The sequence below is a fragment of the Triticum urartu genome, chromosome 3 (assembly GCF_003073215.2).
Source record: "Triticum urartu cultivar G1812 chromosome 3, Tu2.1, whole genome shotgun sequence".
NCBI classification, from domain to species: domain Eukaryota; kingdom Viridiplantae; phylum Streptophyta; class Magnoliopsida; order Poales; family Poaceae; genus Triticum; species Triticum urartu.
Genome location: NC_053024.1, coordinates 360,362,482 through 360,370,674, shown reverse-complemented (window position 1 = coordinate 360,370,674; position 8,193 = coordinate 360,362,482).

The following is an 8,193-nucleotide window of genomic DNA, read 5'->3' as shown; positions in this document are numbered from 1 at the left end:
CAGATACCTCTCCGACAATCGGAGTGACAAATCCTAATCTCGAAATACGCCAACCCAACATCTACCTTTGGAGACACCTGTAATGCTCCTTTATAATCACCCAGTTACGTTGTGACGTTTGGTAGCACCCAAAGTGTTCCTCCGCCAAACGAGAGTTGCATAATCTCATAGTCATAGGAACATGTATAAGTCATGAAGAAAGCAATAGCAACATACTAAACGATCGGGTGCTAAGCTAATGGAATGGGTCATGTCAATCAGATCATTCAACTAATGATGTGACCTCGTTAATCAAATAACAACTCTTTGTCCATGGTTAGGAAACATAACCATCTTTGATTAACGAGCTAGTCAAGTAGAGGCATACTAGTGACACTCTGTTTGTCTATGTATTCACACATGTATTATGTTTCCGGTTAATACAATTATAGCATGAATAATAAACATTTATCATGAAATAAGGAAATAAATAATAACTTTATTATTGCCTCTAGGGCATATTTCCTTCAGTCTCCCACTTGCACTAGAGTCAATAATCTAGTTCACATCGCCATGTGATTTAATAGCAATAGTTCACATCACCATGTGATTAACACCCATAGTTCACATCGATATGTGATCAACACCCAAAGGGTTTACTAGAGTCAGTAATCTAGTTCACATCGCTATGTGATTAACACCCAAAGAGTACTAAGGTGTGATCATGTTTTGCTTGTGAGATAATTTTAGTCAACGGGTCTGTCACATACAGATCTGTAAGTATTTTGCGAATTTCTATGTCAACAATGCTCTGCACGGAGCTACTCTAGCTAACTGCTCCCACTTTCAATATGTATCCAGATTGAGACTTAGAATCATCTGGATCAGTGTCAAAAACTTGCATCGACGTAACCCTTTACGACGAACCTTTTTGTCACGTCCATAATCGAGAAACATATCCTTATTTCACTAAGGATAATTCTGACCGCTGTCCAGTGATCTACTCCTAGATCACTATTGTACTCCCTTGCCAAATCAGTGCAGGCTATACAATATATCTGGTACACAGCATGACATACTTTATAGAACCTATGGCCAAGGCATAGGGAATGAGTTTCATTCTTTTTCTATCTTCTGCCGTGGTCGGGCTTTGAGTCTTACTCAACTTCACACCGTGTAATACAGGCAAGAACTCTTTCTTTGACTGCTCCATTTTGAACTACTTCAAAATCTTGTCAAGGTATGTACTCATTGTAAAAACTTATTAAGCGTCTTGATCTATCTCTATAGATCTTGAAGCTCAATATGTAAGCAGCTTTACCGAAGTCTTTCTTTGAAAAACTCCTTTCAAACACTCCTTTATGCTTTACAGAATAATTCTACATTATTTCCGATCAACAATATGTCATTCACATATACTTATCAGAAATGTTGTAGTGCTCCCACTGACTTTCTTGTAAATACAGGCTTCATCGCAAGTCTGTATAAAACTATATGCTTTGATCAACATATCAAAGCGTATATTCCAACTCCGAGATGCTTGCACCAGTCCATAGATGGATCACTGGAGCTTGCATATTTTGTTAGCACCTTTAGGATTGACAAAACCTTCTGGTTGTATCATATACAACTCTTCTTTAATAAATCTATTAAGGAATGCAGTTTTGTTTATCCATTTGCCAGATTTCATAGATACGAGTGAGAAACTCTCATCGTATTCAACACCTTGAACTTGTCGAAAACCTTTTGCGACAATTCTAGCTTTGTAGATAGTAACACTACTATCATCGTCCGTCTTCCTCTTGAAGATCCATTTATTTTCTATGGCTTGCCGATCATCGGGCAAGTCAACCAAAGTCCATACTTTGTTCTCATACATGGATCCCATCTCAGATTTCATGGCCTCAAGCCATTTTGCGGAATCTGGGCTCACCATTGCTTCTTCATAGTTCGTAGGTTCATCATGATCTAGTAGCATGACTTCCAGAAAAGGATTATCGTACCACTCTGGCGTGGATCTTACTCTGGTTGATCTACGAGGTTCAGTAGTATCTTGTTCTGAAGTTTCATGATCATCATCATTAGCTTCCTCACTAACTGGTGTAGGTGTCACAGAAACAGTTTTCTGTGATGTACTACTTTCCAATAAGGGAGCAGGTACAGTTACCTCGTCAAGTTCTACTTTCCTCCCACTCACTTCTTTCGAGAGAAACTCCTTCTCCAGAAAGTTTCCGAATTTAGCAACAAAAAGTCTTGCCTTCGGATCTGTGATAGAAGGTGTATCCAATAGTTTCCTTTGGATATCCTATGAAGACGCACTTCTCCGATTTGAGTTTGAGCTTATCAGGATGAAACCTTTTCATATAAGCATCGCAACCCCAAATTTAAGAAACGACAGCTTAGGTTTCTTGCCAAACCATAGTTCACACGGTGTCGTCTCAACGGATTTAGATGGTGCCCTATTTAACGTGAATGCAACTGTCTCTAATGCATAACCCCAAAACGATAGTGGTAGATCAGTAAGAGACATCATGGATTGCACTATATCCAATAAAGTACGGTTATGACGTTCGGACACACCATTATGCTGTGGTGTTCCATGTGGCATGAGTTTGTGAAACTATTCCACATTGTTTTAATTGAAGACCAAACTCGTAATTCAAATATTTGTCTCCGCGATCAGATCATAGAAACTTTTATTTTCTTGTCACGATGATTTCCCACTTCACTCTGAAATTCTTTGAACTTTTCAAATGTTTCAGACTTATGTTTCATCAAGTAGATATACCCATATCTGCTCAAATCATCTGTGAAGTTCAGAAAATAACGATACTTGCCGTGAGCCTTAACACTCGTCGGACTGCATACATCAGTATGTATTATTTCCAATAAGTCAGTTGCTTGCTCCGGAGAACGGAGTCTTAGTCATCTTGCCCATGAGGCATGGTTCGCAAGCATCAAGTGATTCATAATCAAGTGATTCCAAAATCCCATCAGCATGGAGTTTCTTCATGCGCTTTACACCAATATGACCTAAACGGCAGTGCTACAAATAAGTTGCACTATCATTATTAATTTTGCATCTTTTGGTTTCAATATTATGATTATGTGTATCACTACGATCGAGATCCAACGAACTATTTTCATTGGGTGTGTAACCATATAAGGTTTTATTCATGTAAACAGAACAACAATTTATTCTCTTACTTAAATGAATAACCGTATCACAATAAACATGATCAAATCATATTCATGCTTTACGCAAACACCAAATAACACTTATTCAGGTTCAACACTAATCCCGAAAGTATAGGGAGTATGCGATGATGATCACATCAATCTTGGAACCACTTCCAACACACATCGTCACTTTACCCTTAAGTAGTCTCTGTTTATTCTGCAACTCCCGTTTCGAGTTACTAATCTTAGCAACTGAACTAGTATCAAATACTGAGGGGTTGCTATAAATACTAGTAAAGTACACATCAATAACATGTATATCAAATATACTTATGTTCACTTTGCCATCCTTCTTATCTGCTAATCACTTGGGGTAGTTCCGCTTCCAGTGACCAGTCCCTTTGCAGTAGAAACACTTAGTCTCAGGCTTAGGACCAGACTTGGGCTTCTTCACTTGAGAAGCAACTTGCTTGCTGTTCTTCTTGAAGTTCCCCTTCTTCCCTCTGCCCTTTTCTTGAAACTAGTGGTCTTGTCTACCATCAACACTTGATGTTTTTCTCGATTTCTACCTTCATCAATTTCCGCATTACGAAGAGCTTGGGAATCGTTTCCGTTATCCCTTGCATATCATAGTTCATCACGAAGTTCTACTAACTTGGTGATGGTGACTAGAGAATTCTGTCAATCACTATCTTATCTGGAAGATTAACTCCCACTTGATTCAAGCGATTGTAGTACTCAGACAATCTGGGCACATGCTCCTAGTTGAGCGATTCTCCTCCATCTTTTAGCTATAGAACTTGTTGGAGACTTCATATCTCTCAACTCGGGTATTTGCTTGAAATATTAACTTCAACTCCTGGAACATCTCATATGGTCCATGACGTTCAAAACGTCTTTGAAGTCCCGATTCTAAGCCATTAAGCATGGTGCACTAAACTATCAAGTAGTCATCATATTGAGCTAGCCAAACGTTCATAACGTCTGCATCTGCTCCTGCAATAGGTCCGTCACCTAGCGGTGCATCAAGGACATAATTCTTCTGTGCAGCAATGAGGATAAACCTCAGATCACGGATCCAATCCGCATCATTTGCTACTAACATCTTTCAACACAATTTTCTCTAGGAACATATCAAAATAAACACAGGGAAGCAACAACGCGAGCTATTGATCTACAACATGATTTGCAAAATACTACCAGGACTAAGTTCATGATAAATTTAAGTTCAATTTAATCATATTACTTAAGAACTCCCACTTAGATAGACATCCCTCTAATCCTCTAAGTGATCACGTGATCCAAATCAACTAAACCATGTCCGATCATCACGTGAGATGGAGTAGTTTCATTGGTGAACATCACTATGTTGATCATATCTACTATATGATTCACGCTCGACCTTTCGGTCTCCGTGTTCCGAGGCCATATCTGTATATGCTTGGCTCGTCAAGTATAACCTGAGTATTCCGCGTGTGCAACTGTTTTGCACCCGTTGTATTTGAACGTAGAGCCTATCACACCCGATCATCACGTGGTGTCTCAGCACGAAGAACTTTCGCAACGGTGCATACTCAGGGAGAACACTTCTTGATAATTAGTGAGAGATCATCTTAAAATGCTACCGTCAAACTAAGCAAAATAAGATGTATAAAAGATAAACATCATATGCAATCAAAATATGTGACATGATATGGCCATCATCATCTTGCGCCTTTGATCTCCATCTCCAAAGTACTGTCATGATCTCATATCGTCACCGGCATGACACCATGATCTCCATCATCTTGATCTATATCAATGTGTCGTCACATGGTCGTCTCGCCAACTATTGCTCTTGCAACTATTGCTATCGTATAGCGATAAAGTAAAGCAATTATTTGGCGCTTGCATCTTATGCAATAAAGAGACAACCATAAGGCTTTTGCCAGTTGCCGATAACTTCAACAAACATGATCATCTCATACAACAACTTATATCTCATCACGTTTTGACCATATCACATCACAACATGCCCTGCAAAAACAAGTTAGACGTCCTCTACTTTGTTGTTGCAAGTTTTACGTGGCTGCTACGGGCTTAAGTAAGAACCAATCTCACCTACGCATCAAAACCACAATGATAGTTTGTCAAATAGACTCATTTTAACCTTCGCAAGGACCGGGCGTAGCCATACTTGGTTCAACTAAAGTTGGAGAAACTGGCACCCAAGCCACCTATGTGCAAAGCACGTCGGGAGAACCGGTCTCGCGTAAGCGTACGCGTAATGTCGGTCGCCGCTTCATCCAACAATACCGCCGAACCAAAGTATGACATGCTGGTAGGCCAGTATGACTTATATCGCCCACAACTCACTTGTGTTCTACTCGTGCATATAACATCAACATATAAAACCTAGGCTCGGATGCCACTCACCACCAATTTTTTGAAGCACTATTGGGACATTATTGCTTCTGACTTCTATGCGTTGATTGAGGATTTTTATCATGGCAGAATCAGTTTACAAAGCATCAATTCTTCTTTCATCACTCTTATACCTAAAAAGGATGCTCCTGTTAACCCCAATGACTTCAGACCTATTTCTCTCCTGAACTGCTCTGTCAAAATCATTACCAAGCTGCTTGCAAACAGATTGCAATCTGTTATTTTGAAGTTGGTTCATGCTAACCAATATGGTTTCTTAAAGACAAGATCCATTCAGGATTGTCTATCTTGGACATATGAATACATCAACCAATGCAAGCATTCTGGGAGTGAAGTCATTGTAATCAAGCTGGATTTTGAGAAAGCTTTTGATCTCATTGAGCACCAAGCAATCAGGAATATTCTCACTGCTAAAGGTTTTGGCACCCGATGTTTATGTGGATGAACATGATTTTTTCCTCTGGGTACTCTTCTGTTCTCCTTAATGGTGTTCCAGGGAAGCAATTCTTGTGTAAAAGGGGGGTTAGACAAGGGGATCCTGTTTCTCCATTGCTCTTTGTTCTAGCTACAGACATTTTGCAATCAATCCTCAATGAAGCCATGTTGGGGAACGTAGTAATTTCAAAAATTTCCTACGCACACGCAAGATCATGGTGATGCATAGCAACGAGAGGGGAGAGTATGATCTACGTACCCTTGTAGATCAACAACGGAAGCGTTGACACAACGTAGAGGAAGTAGTCGTACGTCTTCCCGATCCGACCGATCCAAGCACCGTTACTCCGGCACCTCCGAGTTCTTAGCACACGTACAGCTCGATGACGATCCCCGGGCTCCGATCCAGCAAAGCTTTGGGGAGGAGTTCCGTCAGCACGACGGCGTGGTGACGATCTTGATGTTCTACCGTCGCAGGGCTTCGCCTAAGCACCGCTATGATATGACCGAGGTGGAATATGGTGGAAGGGGGCACCGCACACGGCTAAGGAACGATCACGAGGATCAACTTGTGTGTCTATGGGGTGCCCCTTGCCTCAGTATATAAAGGATGGAGGAGGAGGAGGCCGGCCAAGGCCATTGGTGCGGCCAGGATGGGAGTCCTACTAGGACTCCAAGTCCTAGTAGGAGTCCATCAAGAGGGGAGGAAGGGAGAAGGAAGTGGAGGAGTAGGAAAGGTGGCCGGCCCCCTTTTCCCTAGTCCAATTCGGACTAGAGGGGAGGGGGGGCGCAGCAGCCTTTTTCCTCTTCCCACTAAAGCCCATCAAGGCCCATTACTTCTCCCGTAACTACCTGGTACTCCGAAAAATACCCGAATCATTCGGAACCTTTCCGATGTCCGAATATAGTCGTCCAATATATCGATCTTTACGCCTCGACCATTTCGAGACTCCTCGTCATGTCCCCGATCTCATCCGGGACTCCGAACTCCTTCGGTATATCAAAACTCATAAACTCATAATATAACTGTCATCGAAACCTTAAGCGTGCGGACCCTACGGTTCGAGAACAATGTAGACATGACCGAGACACGTCTCCGGTCAATAACCAATAGCAGGACCTGGATGCCCATATTGGCTCCTACATATTCTACGAAGATCTTTATCGGTTAGACCGCATAACAACATACGTTGTTCCTTTTGTCATCGGTATGTTACTTGCCCGAGATTCGATCGTCGGTAGCCAATACCTAGTTCAATCTCGTTACCGGCAAGTCTCTTTACTCGTTCCATAATACATCATCTCGCAACTAACTCATTAGTTGCAATGCTTGCAAGGCTTATGTGATGTGCATTACCGAGAGGGCCCAGAGATACCTCTCCGACAATCGGAGTGACAAATCCTAATCTCGAAATACGCCAACCCAACATCTACCTTTGGAGACACCTGTAATGCTCCTTTATAATCACCCAGTTACGTTGTGACGTTTGGTAGCACCCAAAGTGTTCCTCCGGCAAACGAGAGTTGCATAATCTCATAGTCATAGGAACATGTATAAGTCATGAAGAAAGCAATAGCAACATACTAAACGATCGGGTGCTAAGCTAATGGAATGGGTCATGTCAATCAGATCATTCAACTAATGATGTGACCTCGTTAATCAAATAACAACTCTTTGTCCATGGTTAGGAAACATAACCATCTTTGATTAACGAGCTAGTCAAGTAGAGGCATACTAGTGACACTCTGTTTGTCTATGTATTCACACATGTATTATGTTTCCGGTTAATACAATAATAGCATGAATAATAAACATTTATCATGAAATAAGGAAATAAATAATAACTTTATTATTGCCTCTAGGGCATATTTCCTTCAAGCCATGCATAACAATTTGATAAAGAGACCCCTGGAGCATCACCCTTGCCTTGATTTTCCAGTTATTCAATATGCAGATGATACTATCATTATCATGCCTGCCAGTGAAGCTCAGATTGAACAACTGAAGAACTTGCTCCTCCATTTCTCTATCTTTACTGGTCTAAGGGTAAATTATGAGAAATCTGTTATGGTCCCAATTAACACCAGTTCCTCAAAGTTGCAGTCTTTAGCAAACAGACTTGGTTGTGTGACTGGCAGTTTTCCTTTCACATACCTTGGGTTGCCCTTGGGTCT